The sequence below is a fragment of the Nuphar pumila genome, chromosome 2 (assembly GCF_984573655.1).
Source record: "Nuphar pumila chromosome 2, dmNupPumi1.hap1.1, whole genome shotgun sequence".
In the NCBI taxonomy this organism is placed as follows: Eukaryota; Viridiplantae; Streptophyta; class Magnoliopsida; order Nymphaeales; family Nymphaeaceae; genus Nuphar; species Nuphar pumila.
Window position 1 is genome coordinate 123,098,661 of NC_143250.1, and position 20,264 is coordinate 123,118,924.

The following is a 20,264-nucleotide window of genomic DNA, read 5'->3' on the forward strand; positions in this document are numbered from 1 at the left end:
CAATTTCTAACCTTACCCAAACTCGAACCCGAATTAGATTGGGTTGGGTTTGGGTCTTATTTTTAGACCTGATTTGGAATTGGGTCTGACAAAACGTGAGCGGAACCCGACCGAGAATGTTATTTGATATTATGGCAGCTATATGATTCCCCTATTATCTTAAAAAGCTGCCTTGACGTGACTTATTTGTATCTTGTTAACAAACTTCCAAATTTTGTTTAATGGGGGGCTGCTTTTTTTCTTATTATTTTTCAAATGCTTTGCAATTTCTAGAATATCCTCAAGCTTGATCTTTTCAATCATCATTCAACTGTGTTTTTCTTCAAAGTTTCTCTTGGGGATCCATTTGAATTGGACTTATGAGGTCTAATCAGCATATGGAGCAAGACATGGTTTATGAAATTTCTACCAGGACCTGGTCCAACTTGAGTTCTAATTGAGATCGGTTGCTTTTCAACATGAAAAACATAACATATTGTTTTACTGACTATGGAAGGGGTCTGGTACCACTACGTTAGAGTCAAACCCAGGTCTGAACCCACCTGAGTCTGATGAAAGTCCAGATTCCAACTAACTCCTGCTGTTGCTTCCATAAGTTCGTCGATAACCATGAGAAAACCATTTAACGTGAGCATTTCGTGCAGACTGTACTCAGGTAATTATGGATTCAAATCTGAGATGACGGATCCAAAGCTGACCCATTAAGATCCACGTCTGGTAATTTGGGCCTGAACATCATCAAAATTATGTCCCTTATCGTTAATTTGTCTGGTGTAAGTGGATTCAAATGTTCATTAAGTTATCCAGGATCCATATTTGACCACTTTTAGTTTGATTATTGATTAGACGATCATATATAATTAACACTTGGCTCTGCCTTAAAAAACAGAAAAAGAACTGCTATCTAACGAGGCCCCATCACCAGTTATTCCTTTCTGTTTTTCCTGTTTTTTTCTTTTTCATGTCAGAGTGGGATTCGAACCCGGTCCCGCTATCTGTTTAGCATTTCTTCTGCAACTTTTCATAAGTGCAGGTATATTAGAGATCCAACCCTGTGAGAGTGAGACCATGATTTGAACCATGCGTTAGGATACGGGGCATCTCATGTCCATTTCTTGGTTGGATTTAGAACATGTATAGTTGGATCTTATTGGATTCAGATCTGGATGAGCACAGGAAATCTGTTTTTACGTCAGAATGGGGGATAATTCAGTTTGTTTTGCCTTTAACCCCATCTAAAATCAATATGGTTACGTATAGTTTTTATTGATAAAGCTGAATTCGAGGTTGGGTTTTGATAAAATCTTATTCAAAAATTCAAATAAAAACATATTTACTAAAAGTACAACTGCATTGGTTATTTTTAGGTTGGACGTGAGGGAAGCTTAAGAATATTTAAAATTTTAGCTAGAATTATAGAAGAAAAGGGTGTAGAGAATATGGTTACAAAGAAAATTTGCTGTGAGAGAGAGAGAGAGAGAGAGAGAGAGAGAGAGAGAGAGAGAGAGAGAGAGAGAGAGAGAGGTTTTCATTTGCACGTTATTTATCGTGAGTCAAGCTGGTTAAGAGAGGGCCTTTGATGGTGAAATTACATGAAGCTTGGTTTCTAATTTCAACACCCATTGGACAGGACAGGAGAGCGGATCAGGTTAGAGTCTGCTCTACCTTGGATGCCATTCATTCATTTGATAAATGTCAGCCAGAACACCATGAACGGGACGCTTGGTTCACAGATGGGTCCCACAATTTTTTTTTGAGAGCCATTCAAGTTTTAGATGAGCGGCATCTACGGTACAAAGAATAAACTGCTGAAACAAAACAAACAAGATGGTGTTTGGCTGCTTTCAAGGCAGCTCTAGCATAATACTGCCAGCTGACCTGGTACACTCTCTCATTGAAGAGAGAGAAATGCCCTCCTGTTGATGGGACGAGGCTTAACGATGATGATGGTGACAATGATTACTGCTCAGACCAACATGTGGAGAGGTCCCTTTAGTTTTCTGAACATGAGGAATCTGGACCCATCTTGAAGGACTATATTAGATGTCTGGTAGAATCAAATGTGGTCCTCTTAGGAAGAGGCTCAACTCATTGGAGAGACCCAACTCATTTCATATAAAAGGACCACACAGAAGTAAGCAGCATGAGGACTAAAGCAACTCGCTTAGGGTCATATGACTAGCTAGTGATTGAAAGGATTAGCTGCTTATCAATCAATATATGCTTGTCCCATGCAAGGGCTAATGAACAGAGGAAAAGAAAAAAAAAACTTCAGTGGCTTAACCATAGCGGTGGCTGCCATGAGTCATTAGAAGCTTAGGGGTATATTCTGATGCAAACAGTAATGCAAATGCTCCAATAATGTAGCAAATGTAATCACAGAAAGAAGGCGGCTGGATTTGATCAAAATGGCCTCTCTCTCTGAGTTTCAATTAGGGATGCAAATGTGTCGCATCCTGGATGGAGGCTTTGCAATTTTTTGGCTATTTCGGATTCAATCTTTATCCGACTCTCCATGTATTTAGCTGTTCCAGGTGTGACCTGTTTGCATCCCTAGTTTCAAGTAGGGGGTTTAAAACTCATGAGGGTAGCCAATATTTTTCCAAGAAAAAACTGTATCCTAGTGAAAGCTTCCTGCACTATGGAAAGTTAATTTTTTAAGTTCTTGAAAAATCTGGTTATACGTCATAATCTCATGTCAAAAACACATTTTTACTAAATAAACTAAGATTGTATATGTAATGTTTGATCATATGTATATTTTGTCACTAGAATATGTTAATTGAAAATATGTGAGCTAGGCATTTTTTATTCTTTTTTTTTGCAAATCCAACCCTGCAGATGCATTCGACGTGGTTCATTTGCTAGGAATCGACTGTTGGATCATGTATTTTTTATAAAAAAATGCATATTTTGGATGCTTGAATATTTACAAAAATTCCTAGTCATTGATTTTCAAGTCTTAAAATTAAGATCCTTCTTATGCATCTTAATATGATGATCCAAGAGTCTGTTTCTATAAAACCAAGCATGTAGATCACATGTATACGGTGAAATTTAAGGAAAAAAACCCATAAAACTCTCGATTTTTACTCCAGTTCACATATTTTAGTCTCTTTCTCTCTCTCTCTCTCAATATATATATATATATATATATATATAATGATAGGGTGCTCCATAAAACTTTAAAATTTTTTATTACCTGCAATTTATTTTTGTTGAGAAGTGTCCCATCTCTTTTTGTTTTTTGTTGTACAGTGGGAGCAGTAGGTTCTTTGTCACTTTTTAAATAATTGAAGCAAAAGTCAACATGTTCATCAAATTTTCATTGACAATTTTTGTAATATAAATGAGTGAGATTTTTTTGTATTTCTAGTATGTAAAAGTAAATTGAAATGAAAAGTACCCCTCATAATTGACTTTGATATCTTTTATTATTGCCGTTGGTAATTCACCAATATTTCACTGGACAGATATATGACCCGGATCCAATCCGGCTTAATTATTGGACTCTTCCCATACGCAATACTTTATTCCCTAGGATTTGAACCAAATTCCATAAAGCATCTTAATCAATAATAATATGGTCAAATCCTCCTGTATACAATGGTAGGCCAAGAGTGGGCCTTCTGCTTAGCGACTAGGCTCAGTACGACATAAAGCAGGTTTTAAAACCAAACCTAAGATGATGCAAAATATGACTATCAGTGCAGATCCTGATTCAGGTCTCAATCAACTGGATGGGCTTGGATACTCTTGCGGATTTGTTAGGCGTTATTCGGTCATGGTTGGGTCGGACTAATCTGATGCAAACTCGGACCAAACTAGTGAATCTGAATCTGGACACAGAACCTAGTCCATATCCCTTGCATTCACAAGAGCATCTTTGAAAAGGAATTGGCATTTTACCTGATTATTAGTACATGGTCATGTCTGGCTAGTCAATAACCCGGTGAAAGGATCCTGAAGACGTCCCAATTCCTGTTAATCCCACCTGGGCTGTTCCTGATTAGTCCTTACAAGTTCAGGAGAGTAGGGCAACCTGGTACTCAGGAGTAGGCCTGAAAACAAGATGACCCACTTGTGGCTTGGCTCATGTTTGGCTCATTCGAACATGCAAAATCGGCTTCGCAAACTGAACATGAACAGTGAGTGTTCAGCTGGGCTTGGCTCCTATAGGATTTTTAAGTAATAACGAATATATTTTACATCATAAAGCATAGATAGTTGAAGTGCTTGACTTAGAAGCAATGAGCTCAAAGTTCAAATCCCATTGCTTACAGCTTTGAAATAATGTTCATCATTCATCATCATAAAGCCATATCCCAACTACATTTGAAATAATGTTCTATTTTGTAAATGAGTCAGTTTGAGCTACATTCCATAGGTTTAGGTACAAATTGCATTATTTTTCATTTTAAAATTTACACTTTTTGTAAAATGAGCTAACTCAAGCTCGACTTGGCTCGCCACAAGAGTGAGCTAAGCTTGAACATCCTCTGTTCATTTTGTTTGGCTTGTTTACCAGCCCCACAAAGGCCAGGTCATTAACACATTCATGTCAACATTGGTTGAACCACAATATAGACTTATGATCAATTTCCAATAACACACAGGAATATATGAAATCATTTTCTGCAAAAAAACCAAGAATCGACTTCAATTATGAAAATGTCAGCCCTATACTCAAGAGGAGAGTTAGCTGAAACTATCCTTCTATCCCAATATCCTGGCTCTTTCCCGGTTAGTTAAGCTGCTTGGTAAATTGGATCTAGACTAGCCATGTGGGGGATATAAACTTATGAGGCCAAGGGTATGTAGGTATGTATGTATGACTTGGATCAGGTCCCAATCTGGGTCCAGCCCACTTTACGTTCATAAGGAGAAGAAAAGAAAAAGGGAAAAGATAGAAGCGACCTGGTCAGGTCATGTTAGCCAGGATGAATTGTGGGTAGGGATGGCAGTGGACCGGGGGAAAGCGGGGCCCCGCCCCGCCTCGCCCCGTTTGGACCGGGGATGAAGGGTATGAAACGGGGATGGAGGCGGGGACAAAGGTTAAAATCCATCCCCGTTCGGGGGTGGAGGCGGGGATGGACGCACATTTTTCCCCACCCCGCCCCGTCCCCGCCACGATCCCCGCCCCGACCACTTTTCCCCGCAATATCCCCGCCCCGCCCGGCCTCATCCCCGTTTGAACCGGGGATGGAGGACATGAAACGGGGATGAAGGTGGGGGTGGAGGATAAAATCCATCCCCGCCGGGAATGGAGGCGGGGGTGGAGGATAAAATCTTGAGGCGGGGCGGGGGTGGAGACCTTGTCCCCCGCTCCGCCCCACTGCCATCCCTAATTGTGGGGCCTACCAAGGCCACCCTTGTTTTCCCAAATTTTGCATTGTTGCTTCCTTCCCAAATGGATAACCAGTTTTTATACAATAATCAAATAAGACAAAGAAATCATTCATTTTTTATTTTGCAGGGAATCAACAACACTATAATCCGTCCACACAATGACCCACTTGTTATGACGTTTAAAAAGGAAACGTGGTAGAAGTTTAATTACTGGCAGTCAACAATAAAAGAGAAGGAAAACTCCACATAAGCAGCCCTTCAACCAATGACAGGAAGAAAAATGAAGGGCAGGACAAGCGGATTACGGACACATTTTCCAAAAATCTTCTTCATTTTTTAAATTTGCCTAATGTCCAAATTCACGAATGCTTAACTTCGTTAGGACTTTTTCATCCTTCGCAAGAGCGAAGCTCTTAAGTTTTGCGCGATGTATCGATAAGCTCTTCTGGTATTACAAACTCTTACTAAAACGTAGATTAACAATTTTTCTTTTTTACATACCTCACAAAGTTCAACTTTTTGTAACCAAAACATACATAACTTAATAAATACTATACTAAATTTACATATATAGTACGAAATTCGCGAGATACCATGCGAACCTCTTTTCAGTAACTAATCATCAAAGAGATCCTCGAACATGTAATGATTTGCAAATATAATATATAGTAATTTTTTTTATAAAGTTTGCACTTTGAAACAACCATCGCAAATAAGGACATTGCAAATATGCTCTTTATATGCAGATTTACTGACAAATTTGTGAAGTTAGGCAAGTTTCAATTATTGAAGGTTCGTAAATTTGGTTATACAAACTTTGTAAGGTTCGCAAAAAAACATATGAATCTATATTTTAATGAGAGTTTTCGATACTAGAAGAGCATACTCATGTACTCACGCGACAAAACATAAAAAGGTTCTAAAAAAAGTAGAGCATTTGAGAATTTGGACATAATTACTATTCATCTCCCTTTTTTTCATATATATATATATATATATGATGGAAATTTTGAAAAGTACATAATTACTGTTTTGAAAAATGTATTTGGTTTTTTATTTATTTTTAAATATAATACTCAACTTGCAAAAATAACTATGTATTTTAAAAAATGGTATTGCTTTAAGAATTAAGTGCTTTGATCATTTCAATAAGCTGATCGCTATTAACTAGCTTAAGGTTAAATAAACCCTATACATACATGTGTGTGTGTCTCCAATAGAATAGAAAGGACGCCTTTTAAACTTTTTTTAATTTTCTTTTTATGTGTATGAAACCAATGAATACGGTATGATTTATTTAGTTAGAAACCTGTTTTGAAGCACCCTACTGCATTGTGTAATCAGGTTTTCCAAGAGCTTCAGAAACCGATGTCCGATAATACACAAAAGTTCACAAATGAAAAAAAAGATCATACATAAAGAAAAACCGGGTACCGATTTATCAAAATGAGCAATGCTGAACATATCTGTGGAGTCAAATTCATCAGTTAAGGATCCCACTCATGACTTTCTACTAGGTTCGGGTTTGGTTCGGACACAGGTGAAACCAGACCTGGCCCCAATTTTTGGGTATGGTATCAAGTACAAATCTGGGTCTAATTGGACCGAACACAAGAAAAACTATACCCAGACCCTTTCCATATCCGGTAAAATAATATTTTTTTTATCATTTTTACATTAAAAAATTATAGGTCTTAATCAAGTCGGGCCTGAGTCTGATATAAAATTTCACAAACTATACCGGGATCCATGTATTAATAGGACCTTCGGGTCCAGACCCGGGTCTTTTTATTTAACACCATACCCCGAACCCTATAGGGTTTTGGTAAGGGTAGGGCCCGGGTAAACCAGACCCGTTGACACAGTTTCTACCAAAGAGAGTACAATACAAATGATGCCGGCCCGTGGCCCGTGGATGAACCCAGGCACGCACGCAAGCACACACACACACACACGTATATTGTGAAGCTTACAATGAACCGATGGACATGATGTCGTAGTGAAAGAATGGCAATAGCAAATTCCACACACAAGTACCATCACAAAAGCATGAGAGAGAGAGAGAGAGAGAGAGAGAGAGAGAGAGAGACAGAGAGAGAGAGTATTAAATAATGCATTTGCTTCTTTTCTTTTTCAGATGAGAATGTAGTTATTATAGTAGGCACTCCTACTACCCAGGCAGCCATGCTACAGATAGCAAGATGCACTAGTGATGGCACTGTACTGGGATATTGCAGCAATGCCAAACCAAAGAGGGTGGATAGAGAGTAAAGTGGGACCAACCACATTGGCTGTGTGGCAACAATTATTGCACCCCCCTTCTTTTTATGGGCTTGGTTGGCATAAATATCAAAGTGGCTTTAACAACGTACAGAGAAATGATCCAGCCATATACTGCTTAGAATATACAGGAAAAAGAACACTAGTGTTGGCAATCGCTTTTTAATGAAGCAATAGAGCATAAAGAACCTATTAATTCATCCTAATCATGATGTAGATATTATTAGCCAAATAAAGCAGTCTTAATTTACCATAGATAGAATGATGGTCTTCGAAAAAGAAATGCTAAGAACCGTCCCAGTGTTTTCACATCTTATGCACATGGTTCCTGCTCCTAGGGGTTAAATCCATATTCACAAACATTGATAGAGAAGGTCTGAACCTCCCATATTTGCTTTATGTGAAGCTTATAGTGGGTCTTTTTGAGCTGTTAAGCATCAAGCCACCATGTCAAGATGATGATATTCATTCTGTAAGAGCAGCTCAAGTGGGGTTTAGAGTCCTTAAAATTGTCTTAATTGACACAGATGCCCAGTATAAAAAAGCCAACAAGAACAATAACAATAACAATAACAATGAGAAAACTTTCTTTCCAAAAGGAAAAAAGATAAAAATACAAGCATTCCTCTAAGCAGAAGAGAAAAGGGAAAAATAAAGAAAAGGAAAGTAATTACAGCAAGCAACCCACAGCCTCCAACCCCAATGCAAAACCTTTAAAACCCTTCCCCATACTTTCCATTATTCCCCTCCCAAATCACATAAACCCCATCGATGGTGAGACCAAAGTAAACAAGAGATGAAGGAAAAGAAAAAGAAAAAAGAAACCAAAATACCATTGTGAGAAGGAGAAATCATAATGAACTTTAATTTCCCTTTAACAGTGTCTGCTAAACCATCAACTTCTTGTTCACTTTCATCTGCTTGCTGCCTTCGAATCAATCAAACAGGCCAGGAAGGGGTGGGGCAATACTACCTGTGTCCTCTATGGAATCGGTTGTCCTCTGCGAAGAGTGTGTTGCTTCTTCGTCGTCATGGCTACTGATAATGTTGCGACAAAGCTCCTTGATCCTCCTTACCGCCTCGCTCATTGTGGGACGCTGGTTTGGGTAGCCTGCTGCACAGTCCATAGCCAGTTGCAGCAGTTGAACCATGTCCTCTTCTACATTCTGATATCTCAAGAGCTCCAGATCAAACACCTCTGAGGTCCATTCCTCCCGCACCACTGACTGCACCCATCTTGGCAGGTCCACACCCTCTTCATTGAGCAAGGCGTGAGACGGTGGCTTCCCCGTCAAGAGCTCGAGAAGCAGGACCCCAAAACTGTAAACATCTGCCTTCTGCGAAATTCTACTTGGGTCGGTCACCTCCGGTGCTCGGTAGCCGATTACACGATTAGCAGCAGGTGAAGGGTTAACAAGCGTGGCAAGCCCAAAATCGGAAACACAGCCATCGTACTCTCTAGTCAACAAGACATTGGACGACTTGATATTGCCATGGGAGAAGTTGGGGCCTTGAGAATGGAGATACTCTATGCCCTTTGCTACTCCTAGGGCAATTCGAGAACGTGTCTCCCAATTCAATGGTGTTCTGCCGGCTCCTCTGCTTCCTGTTCACGTTGACATTCTATCAAAACAAAGAAGATAATAGAGAGAAGAGAAGACAAGACAAGGAGACTAACTGGATTTGCAGCCAAGTTAGAAAAAAGATTACCAAGAAAGCTTGAATGTGCAAATGAATAAAAAACGTAGAGAAGGAAAATAAAGGATTTGAATGCCATCATCATAAAAAGTTTAAAACACCATGGCATTATTTCTCAGTAATTACTGAGAAAGCGCTCAGTCAACTTAATAATCTCAAACGAGCAATGAAATAATCCAAAAGATGAAATGCATGAATTACGGAAAACCACCGGCGTCAACAACGACACCAACAGAAAATGCAGAACAAGGTGAGTCAATCAAAATAGTAAAACTAATAGGGAATCAAGCAATCAAACAAACAGAAAGACAAGCACGACCAACCAACTGAATGAAAAAAAAGACTGAAAACTACCACCAAACAAAAGCCAAAACAAAAAACAATCGAGCTCAACAAGCAACACCCAGTGAAGATAAAAAAAATACTATAGAGCAGCTAAATCACTCTGTCGCAATATACACAAAGGACGAGCTCTCCTAACCAAATCATTAAAAAAAAAGAACCGCAACTAAATATTTAAAATGAAAAAATCAAAAAAGAAAAAGCAGAGTAATCTAAGCATGACCAACTAAAGTAATCCGGAAACAGCAAAACTTAGAAGTAAGATGACCAACTAATCAAATCACTAAAGCGAAACAAAAGCAATCAAATAGCTTGAAGCAAAGGAGAAGAAGGAGAAAATCAAGGAAGAAACTACAACCATCCATATTATTATTTTGAAAGGAATGACAGACAGTAAAAACTAAAACTCAGCAAGCAAGATTAAGACCACCAACCAAACAAGGGATCAACTGAAACACTTACCGTGGAGCAATGCGGAGAGGCTGCCCATGGGCATGTAGTCAAAGACAAGGAGCTTCTCCTCCCTGGAGTAATAGTAAGCCCGCAGCGGAACAAGATTGCCGTGGGCCATCGATCCAATCATGCCGATCTGCGCGGCGAATTCCATCTGGTTCAAGCTCACATCCTTCAATCTCTTCACTGCCACGACGCTCCCGTCTTCGAGGACCGCCTTATACGCTGTTCCGAACGTCCCCTTCCCCAGAACCTCTGCCGAAGCCCTGAGCAGGTCCTCCAGATCGAAGCCACCCTTTGCTCCGGGGAAGAACACCAACTTCTTCGCGCCGCCACCACCAGTCTCCATCCTCCCCGCTGCACCGTAGTCCAAGAATCCACCACCAACCACATTGCCTTCCTCCTCAGCAGGCGATTTATCCAGCACGACCGGACCAGGAGGCGGCTTCACTGCAGCCATATCGATCGCGCCCGTCCTCCGCTGGCTGCTCTTGCTCCTCCTAGCGCACACCAAGCAGATAGAAAGCACCACCACTACCGCTACCGCACAGGCGATCACGATGCCGGCAATCGCTCCGCCGGAGAGCCTTCGGTGCCGGCGTTCGCCGCCAGCATTGCCGTTATCACTGCCACCACCGCCACCCGCCGAGCCGTTGGTGATGGGAGTAGCGGCGAAGGGGCATGGCGGGAGGGGGGCGCCGCAGAGGGCGACGTTACCTCGAAATGAGTCGGCGCCGAGACGGCTGAGAGAGACGGGGATGGAGCCGTTGAGACGGTTGAAGGAGACGTTGAACTGGGTGAGGTTGGCGAAGCGGAGAACAGGAATGGGTCCGGTGAGGGAGTTGGACTCGAGGAGGAGGGTGGCGAGCCTGGTGAGGTTACCGAAGGAGGACGGGATGCCGCCGGTGAAGTTGTTGCCGGCGAGGTTCAGGCGGACGAGCTTCTGGAGGCGGAAGACCGCCGGGGGGATGGGTCCGGAGAGCCGGTTACGCTGAAGGTAGAGGTTGCGGAGGTCGGCGAGGCCGGCGAGGTCCGGCGGGAGGGGGCCGGCGAGGGCGTTGAAACGCAGGCTGAGGGTACGGAGGGCGGTGAGGCCACCGAGAGCCCCCGAGGGAAAGTCTCCGATCAGGCCGGCGCCGGGAAGGCGGAGGGTCGTTACTCGGCCGTTGACGCACTCCACGCCCTGCCAGGAGCACGGGGTGACGTCCGACTGGTTCCACGGGAGGAACCTCCCCACGGCGGACCGGAAGGTCAGCAGAGCGGCTTTGTCACCGGCGATGTCTGTGCTTCCTGGCGGGAGGAAGCTGGAGAGGAGGAGCAGGAAGAGGAGGAGAGAGGCGGCCATCGATGGTGGCGATGGATGGGTGGTGATTTTGGTGGGAGTGTGAGCGGGAGTGGCTTTATGGGGAGATCATAGTGGGATGGTTTTCAGGGGTACATTGAGAGAGAGTGAGAGAGGGGAGGGGACATAGGATTTTGATGGACGGATGGATGGGTGTGGGCTGTATGGGTAGATGGTAGGAAGTAAGAGCAGCAAGTTAAGGCCCTGTCTGGAAATTAATTGGGAAAGGAAGTGTCATTTGAGGAAGTGGGAACTGTCAAATCTTGAATTTGGCTTTGGCAGCTGTGGATTCCATTCTTTAGTGTAAATAGAAAGGTGAGAGGACCTCACTTCCCATCCCAGCTACCAGTTGAGTTTCCAATAGTTTGACTAAGTTTTTACCAAATGCATTAACTCCAAACAGGGCCTAATTAATAGATGGGTAGAGAGATAAAGTGGGTCTAGGTGCCTTCAGTTCTATGTGCGGATGGGTGTAGAGATTGAAGGATTTTACTCCGTTGATCGATGCTGGAGAAAGCGTGGTGGGCCTCAGTGTGCAGCATTTGCGGTAGTGTCTGAGACAGAGAGGAAGAGAGAAAAAGGGCAGTATTGTACTGGCACGGTTAGAGAGAGAAAGTGGGGTTCCAGACAAGAGAGAGAGAGAGAGAGAGAGATGTAAACCCTTGCACGAAAGGAACCCTAGATTTTAACCACACGTTTTTATCTTTTTTTCCCTTTTAGCTTTTCTTCTGTTTTTCTTCTGCAGAGAAGAAAATTGCACTTGAGGGCTTTTATGCCTTTTTAGTTTTTTTCCTTCTTTATGACGAAAGGAAGACAAATCCTTTTAACGCGTGTTTAGGTTACAGGGTCTTGTGAGAATTTGTCGTAATGATGAAGTTATTCAGTTATCACTAACGACGAAAATATCAAAGCCATTAGTGTTTGATTATTATATTAGCCATTTTGTGTCTCAAATGACCAAAGCATTCTTCACCCATTCAAACGGACAGCTCTTCCATCTACCAGTTCATCATCTCAAATTTATTTGAAGATGAATGACTTGTCCATCAACCCATGAACTGCATCTGTTATTTACAACCTAGAAGATATAGACACTGTTTTATAGGCTTAAGGGAAAAAAATAAAAGAGACCATAGGATTCATTGTGCAGGAAGGGCTTGGTCATTGTTCAGTTTCAATCTTCAAAGCATAGTCACAAACATAGTCTATTTTTTACAATCTCTAATTTTTATTGAGACATTTTAAAAAAACGATATAGTTTCCAAAAATATAATATTTTCATAATATCGTCCCTATCATATTTTTATTGCGATGTTATCACATTATTAATGTGATACTTCAGATTTTGTATGTATTTCTATGTTGTTAATGTTTTTTCCTATATTTTTTTATATATTATACATTTAACATTTAATTATGTTAATATTTTCTTGAGATTTTTTTAACAGAAACAAAATTTCCAATTTTATTGCAAATTTTTTTTTGCCATGAAAATCCCATGACTATTCTCCACGGTTTTAACTATCCATTTCACGTACCAAAAGTGGCAAGGCACATCATAAATCCCAATTGGTATGAGGTCAAGGACAGACGGGTGATTGTAAAAATTAACATGCATGATTAGAACAGTCAAACCAATAATTTAAACAAAGAAAAGTAATCGTCCTGAAAAATCCACGGGTTGTCAGTAAAAGTGCCGTACTCCTTTCAGTTCTCAAAATTTTGTAAATAACCAATGTGCCACACTCTGTGGGGGTTTATTCTTTAAGAAGATAGGGGGCCATGAATTATTATTTTTGCACAGAGTCAGGGGTTTGTTTTGGATGTTAGGGATACGAGATGAAAAAGGAGGACATCACAATAATTATGATGAAACAATGTACTCAGTTCCAGGTTGTTGTTTTTTCTGGAACTCATGTTTTAGATTCCTTCCCGAGCCGAGATAATTGTCAAATATATATAAATGCTAACCATATTTCTAGCTAACCTCTGTGCAAGCCGGGTTTTGGAAGTTTTTTTTTTTTTTTATCATGTATTACTTAAATCTAACCATTTAGATGTGTTCAATACCTGTTGATTCATTAGAGAACTATATTTGAATCATTCTTTTTATGAAAATATAATTTTTTTAAACCTTAAATATTTTTGAAAATCTTAAATCAATAAATTTGTAAACTTTATAAAAACCTACCTACTTTTTGGAATCAGACGATCCAAGAGTAGATTCTTATAAAATCAAACCTGTAGAATGCATATGTACGGTCAGATTTATGAAAAATATGAAAAAACCCTTAGAAAGCCCCATTAACACGGTGATTAGCTAAAAAACAATAGTTAGCAGCTACCACCTTCTCTCTCTCTCTCTCTATATATATATATATATAGGGAGAGAGAGATGCGAGGGTGCTTTAGGAGCACCTACACCCACCTCTTAGAAACTATAGTTGTAGGTTGCATCTTCTCAATCAGACTTCATAGATGCATTCAACATAGTTTATTTGATGAGAATCATGATTTGGATCATATTTTTTGGATACAAAAATAAGATTTTTCATGTCATCAATTTTGGTGCATTGTGGGCTGTCGATTTTTGAAAATATTAAAAAACCTACAAGTAGGTCACAATCACATGATTCAAAACTTGTTTCCTATTAAAAAGTGCATGGAGTTCATATCAATAGGCTCTGTTCCACACAAAAAATTCAGGAGGTTTGAACATTTAAAGCTTCTGTTAGGTGGGAGTAGGTGCCTTCTAACCACCCTATCATTACTAAAATATATATGAGATAGCATTTTGCTACCCTCCAGCTGGATAAGGAACCCTCTAGTTAGAACTCATAGGGGAGGTTTTTTTTGACCAAATCTAGCTTCATAAATGTGTTCAGCATGACCAAAATAATAGAAGTCAACAACAAAAGGAAGATCTAAAATCTACAACTGATCGTAGTCAATGGTATTCCTTCTCTAAGGATTGAGTTTTTCATCGATCGGACTTTGCATATTGGATTTTTATTATTCATTTAGAGCGTGACATGTTTTGAATTATGAATTTTTGATGTTTAGATGTGTTTTTGAAAGCGCTAAAAATCAATGGCCCACAATGGTTTGCATTGTAAAATTTTAAATTCATATTTGAAAAAGATGTCTATATGTTGTAAAGTCTTTGTTTAAGCTCAAGCATTGGAAAATGGGAGCCATCCGATCATCATTGGTTGCAGATTTTTGACATTCCTGTGGTTAGATGATTCACCTTTCCTATATATATGGGTTTATATTTGGTATAATTGATTGTACCTACAATCTAGTTAGAATCTTAGGATGTCAATTGTTTTGACACAATCTAACCTCATAGATCTGTTCAAAGTGCGTGCTTTAGTAGGAATAAACTCTTGGATGATGTTTTTTCGATAAAAAAAATAATTTTTTATGAGTAAGAAACAACAATTGATGCCTTTATAGCCATTGATTTTTGGATCACCTAAAAAACTTGTATACAGTTAAGCTTTTGGTGATTCAAAAATATCGTTCTCACTAAAAAAACATGTAGATCTCATCTATGGTGTTATATGTGAGAAAAAAAAAACTAAATAAGGTAGTTCTGCACCATTTGCTACGTCGATTGCACCTACAATCAACTGCATCAAACCTTAAAGGCGGATGAGGGGGTAAGAGTGAACCCAAAATATTCTGCAAAAAATGACGCAGGAGTTGTGTGAGTTCAGTGTCATTTTTTATTTGTTTGAAAAGTAATGAAAAATTGTCCTCGTCACGCATAGGATAGGAGTGTAATTACCTTGATCATTTTTGCCATTTTATTCAAGTGCAGCGCACGGGGCCAAAATCCACGTCATCTCTCTCTCTCAACTATTCTCAAAACGTCGATGACTCTAATCCATAGTGACAAACGTTTTTATAGGCAATTTCTCGTTTTTCAAAAACTCATGAGAAATTGAAAAAAATCCATAAATCTTGCATTTTTTCGGCAAAATCTTGGCAATAAAAAAATACATTTAAAAATATAAAAATTATTTTTTATAAGAAAATATTAATAAAATTTATTTAAAAATAAAAATACACATTTTTTTGTGATAAATAGCCGTTTAAAACGTAAATATCGCGTTTAAATCGTGGTATTTATGTTTTTTTTCATAAATCTCGCGATATTTTGAAAATCTCATGAGAAATTGCCGTCTTAAACTTTCAGGCAATTTCTCGCGATATTATCGCGAGATTTTAGTAAATCTCGCGATATTTGTCAGACAGCTCTAATCACCTAATTTCCCTACCTCCTTTAGAAATGGCAAGTGGTTGGCCTTGCTGTGAATTTTGGCAGCATAGTTGGGCATCTAGGTCATGTAATCGCAGGTATTTCCTTGTAATTTTAACCCGCAAGTCGATGTTTTTTTTGGGGTTTCTTCCCCTGCATGCTCAGTTGGATTATGGAAATTAGGGCTTTGAGATTGGTTTCTCTAATGGGTTTCTTGTTCTGATCGGGAGTCTGGGTCCCTACAATGTTATCAGTATCAGTGCGTATACTCACAGTATTGGCAGAAGATCGATATGCTTCTCCCCTGAATCTGTAAAAAAAAATACAATTTTGTTAATATTATTTTAATGGTTTTAATACGTGTCACGATATGATTGATTCATAATATTTATTATTATTTTTTAGCGATGCAAAATGATTCACATGAGTATCAGTATCAGCCGATACAGGCTACAGCTGAATCGGAGCCAAACGATTCAGGACCGATACCGATCCTGACAACATTCCCTGTTCCTATGGATTTGGTGGGGGCAGTCATGGAGTTGAGTTGGTGGTAGTCAAGAAGGTTTCTTGAGAGAGATTGGGATCTTGGTTTTATTTCTTATAAGAAATTCGTGTTTGAGGGAACACGGGAATTTTGTTCTTATATATAATATTTAGTAATATTTTTTGTATGTATAGTGGCTTATTAAGACATCTAAAATTTTCTTTTAGTGCTTTCAATTAATATTTATGTTTTGATTTTACTTACTTTCAATTGATATTTATGTTTTGTTTTGATTTTTACCTTCTCAATTTACGTACCATTCATTCATAAGGATGAGCTGTTATCTAGTTGTAAATACATCAGTTCCTCTCAATCTAAGCTTTAGCCTGCATCATATGCGAATCTTAAGAAAAAAAGAGGGTTGAATGGTCACAATAAAATAAAGATTTAATAAATACAAAGGATTAACTACGATTGTTGAAAGACGTAGTTAAATAAAAAGCAGTAGTTAATAATGAGTCGAGACTTTTAACTACTACCTTTAGCTTTTAATTACAGATACAGGCCCGTAGTTAAACGTTGTTATTAACTACTTTTGAAGAATGAATTGAAGCTTTAAGATTTTAGGTGGGGTTTTGTGCGTTACTCAGAATCTCGATTGGAGTCTTTACTGGGCAAAGTAGGGTTCGTAAATTAGGGCTTCTATTTTCGTGCGGTTGAGTGGCGAGTGGTGTGTTCTTAGGGATTCTTCGTTTGTTGTTTTCAGTGGTTTGATTTGATCTCATTTGAGGGTTTTGGTTGTTTTGTGAAACGGAGGCGAGATCATTGAACAAGAGAGGGTTTTTTGGGCCGAAGTGATCTTCAGCCCGGTTGCATTGCAGATCGTTGGTGCTTCTGTTGGTACAATTTTCTGCCTCTCTTTTGACTGTTTTCTCCTCGTCTGGACATTTTCATTGTTCGGTTGAATTTTCGTGATTTTGCTATGTCCTCTGCTGTGGAAACTTGGAATACAATTTGTTCTCTTTTTTGTTGATATGATCTTATGAAGCACATCCGTTGGCTTGAAGAAGAGTATTTTCGAGAATCTGTGGTAGCCATGTCTGCACAGTGGGGATTTTAGATTTTTTTTTTTTGAGGACCTGTATATGTTGTTTGGGTGTTTCATTATGGGCATTCAATACATGATTCATTTGGCTTTCAGGATCGGTCCCTTTACTTTTTCTTTTTTATCATTTGACTTTCAGGGTCTGAGATTTATCAGGAGATATTGTCAAAGGCCCTTGCTAAACACTTTGGAGCCAAACTGCTCATATTTGATACCACCTCGATGCTGGTTGTAAGATTATATTTCTAATCTGCACATTTTTATCTCATTGGCTTAATGTTTCTAGTAGATGAACTTATATCTAAAAGTTCGTTCCATTATTCTATAGGGTTTATCTTCAAAGTATGCAGATTGGTTCAAAGGACTCAGAGCTGATAAATCATGTTTTTGTGCCAAACATTCTGGGCAATCTAATGCAACCAAAAAGACAGTAGCACCAAGTACTGAGTCTGATGTATCTGGCTCAGAAAATGCAGCTTCTGGTGTTTGTCATCAATCTCAACTGAAGCGGGAGTCATCAGCAACACCTGGGCCGACTAATATCAATTAATATATTTTTAATTGAACTTAAAACCGTGTTGGGGAATGTTTCATGAGCCTATGAACATTTTGTTAGATATTTGTTTCTGCTTATTACATATTTTTGCTAGAAATGAATTGAATTTGTGTTTTCTCCTTTACTTATTGGAGAGAATTGACGAAGTTTGAGGTCTATGCAAACTCTTAATTCTCAAATATTTCTTTATGCATATTGGAGTATGATATGTGATGTCCTGGTAATAGAGTTGTTAATACGTCTAGACGTTGTTACCTTGAAGCGAGCTTCGAACTTCTGACTGGGAGGTGCTAATAATCTTCATAGTGGAATTTCCACAACCTCATAGTATATCTGTTCTTGTTTTCTGCTTTCTATCTACTAAGGTTGTTGAAGAAGAATGCCATTATCATCTTTCTCTCTCTCTCTCTCTCTCCATTTGTGTTGCTCTATCACTTCATTCTTCTGCAATGTGTGAAGCACTTCATTCTCCTTTTGTGTGTAACCTTGGCGGTCTTTTGTGTGTAACCATACCAGAGGGTGTTAACCTTGGCGGTCTTTGTGAAGATCATGGATTCTTCTGCAATGGTGATGCTCAAAGACATCATTGCTACTTTTCTGCTGATTTAAGGACCTTAAAAGGTGTTACTTTCTGCATCCTGAATTCATTTATTCTGAGCTCACATTTTAGCTTTTTTCCATTTTCAGGTAGTGTCTAATGAGAGCAAGAATGGCCGTTTTATATTGTTTGTGAAAGATGTTGAGCAGTCTATCGCAGGCAATTCAGATTCTTATGCAGCTTTCAAAATTTGGGAACAATCAAACTGCGTTACTGGACTTTGCTTTCCCGGTAATGACATTCTAGTGTCGAGGAAATTATTTTATGTGCATGATTTCAAAGTTTTTTTTGCACTTGAATTCTTTTCAAGCAGTTTCTTTTTTTAGTTTTTCATTATTTATTGTTTTTTCATGCTTGAGACTTTGACTCAATGTTAATCTAAATTTATTTATGCATATGTATCCTCATATATCCAATAGTTGTTTGATTATATACTTTCTAGATTGAAATGGAACATTTACTTATCACTACTTGTCCTGCCCAAACTTCAATTGTTATTTGTATAATCATCATCCAGTACTTTCATTGAATAACAATATGTCAAGCTCATTAATCCAACAATATGCTAATTGGCCCCTATTCTAGGATTGCCGTAGGTGCATCTTATAGATTTTTTTGTTTTTTATTGTCTTGCCTTTTTCCAAAACTTAAAACACCTTTCTTGGAAAGATTTTGATGCTGAACATAGGTTTGAGGAATTTGACAATGTTTAGATGTTTTAAAGGTAAGGGAGGCTTAAACATAAAGAACGGAATGTGATCCCACATGAAATTGATGAGGCTAAGGGCAATAAAAAAAAATCACAACAGGGATGTGGGAATTAGGGCCCCAAGGGCAATATGTCTTTTAGATCATTCAGTTTCTAGAGTAGAACATTTTGTGCAGTCCTAGTGACTTGAAACAAAAAAGGCTTTTTGTTGGGGAAGAAATGCTAATAAGAATTATCCTGGTTGGTTCTTATATGGTTGATTATATATGTTGGTGACTTCTTTATAGAGCTGTAACTTGTAAATGAGTGGGGCTGAGGCTGTGTTTTGGTTGTTTGAGCTTCATTAATTGACGACTGAGGACAAGCGTGGGCCTTAAACTGTAAAAGGAGGCTAAAACTACTGAACTTCCAACTTGGGATAACAGCCAAGCCTCCCTTACTGCAATACATGTAATAGCTATTGTATGACTATCTTAACGTAACTATAGTGTTCTTATATCATATTTCCAAAAGTTGAGCGAAGCTTGCATTATTTACACAACCAAGCTCGGGAAACAGATGGAAGTTCTGGCCATTGAGCGCATTTTTCTGAGCTTAAATGAGATTTCAAGAGCAAAGCATCTGAGTAGGTTGCAATCTCCGTCGCTCATTTACCCTCCCATACCTTCTTGCATATTGGAGCAACATTTTCAATTTACAGGGTTGAAACATTTACCCTCCCATACCTTGTACGCTGGTCCTAAAAGAAGGTGAGGTTGATGATGCGGGGCCCCACCAATGCTCGAAAAAGTATGGGCAAAAGCTTATATACAAAAAAATAAAAACAGATACACTTTAAATAAAATGAATAAAATAAAAATAAGCAAGAAGTGAACTCACTACGGGCTTAGTTATCCCTCATAATACATTGACTCCAATGAGTGACATATTCAACAACACCTCCTCAGGGCACAGGTCTAGGAAGGTTCATATCTGGCAGAATGAATCCTATGATAGGTGATCTAGTCTTAGATTTGGCAGGCAGGTTCGGCAAAGTGAGGATGCTCAAGTTGAGTTAGGTTCTCAATGCAACATGGCT

At 39.1% G+C, this 20,264-nt stretch overlaps 1 long non-coding RNA gene and 1 pseudogene across 1 annotated transcript; one reads left to right on the forward strand and one right to left on the reverse strand.

The window, feature by feature from the left end:
* Positions 1-8,564: 8,564 nt before the first annotated feature.
* On the reverse strand, positions 8,565-11,467 carry LOC149846982 (putative inactive receptor kinase At1g48480 pseudogene; annotated as a pseudogene).
* Positions 11,468-16,820: 5,353 nt separating this feature from the next.
* On the forward strand, positions 16,821-20,018 carry LOC149846983 (uncharacterized). Its single transcript, XR_016430580.1, has 2 exons — positions 16,821-17,118; positions 17,463-20,018. It is a non-coding gene; the product is annotated as an uncharacterized LOC149846983 (long non-coding RNA).
* Positions 20,019-20,264: the final 246 nt, after the last annotated feature.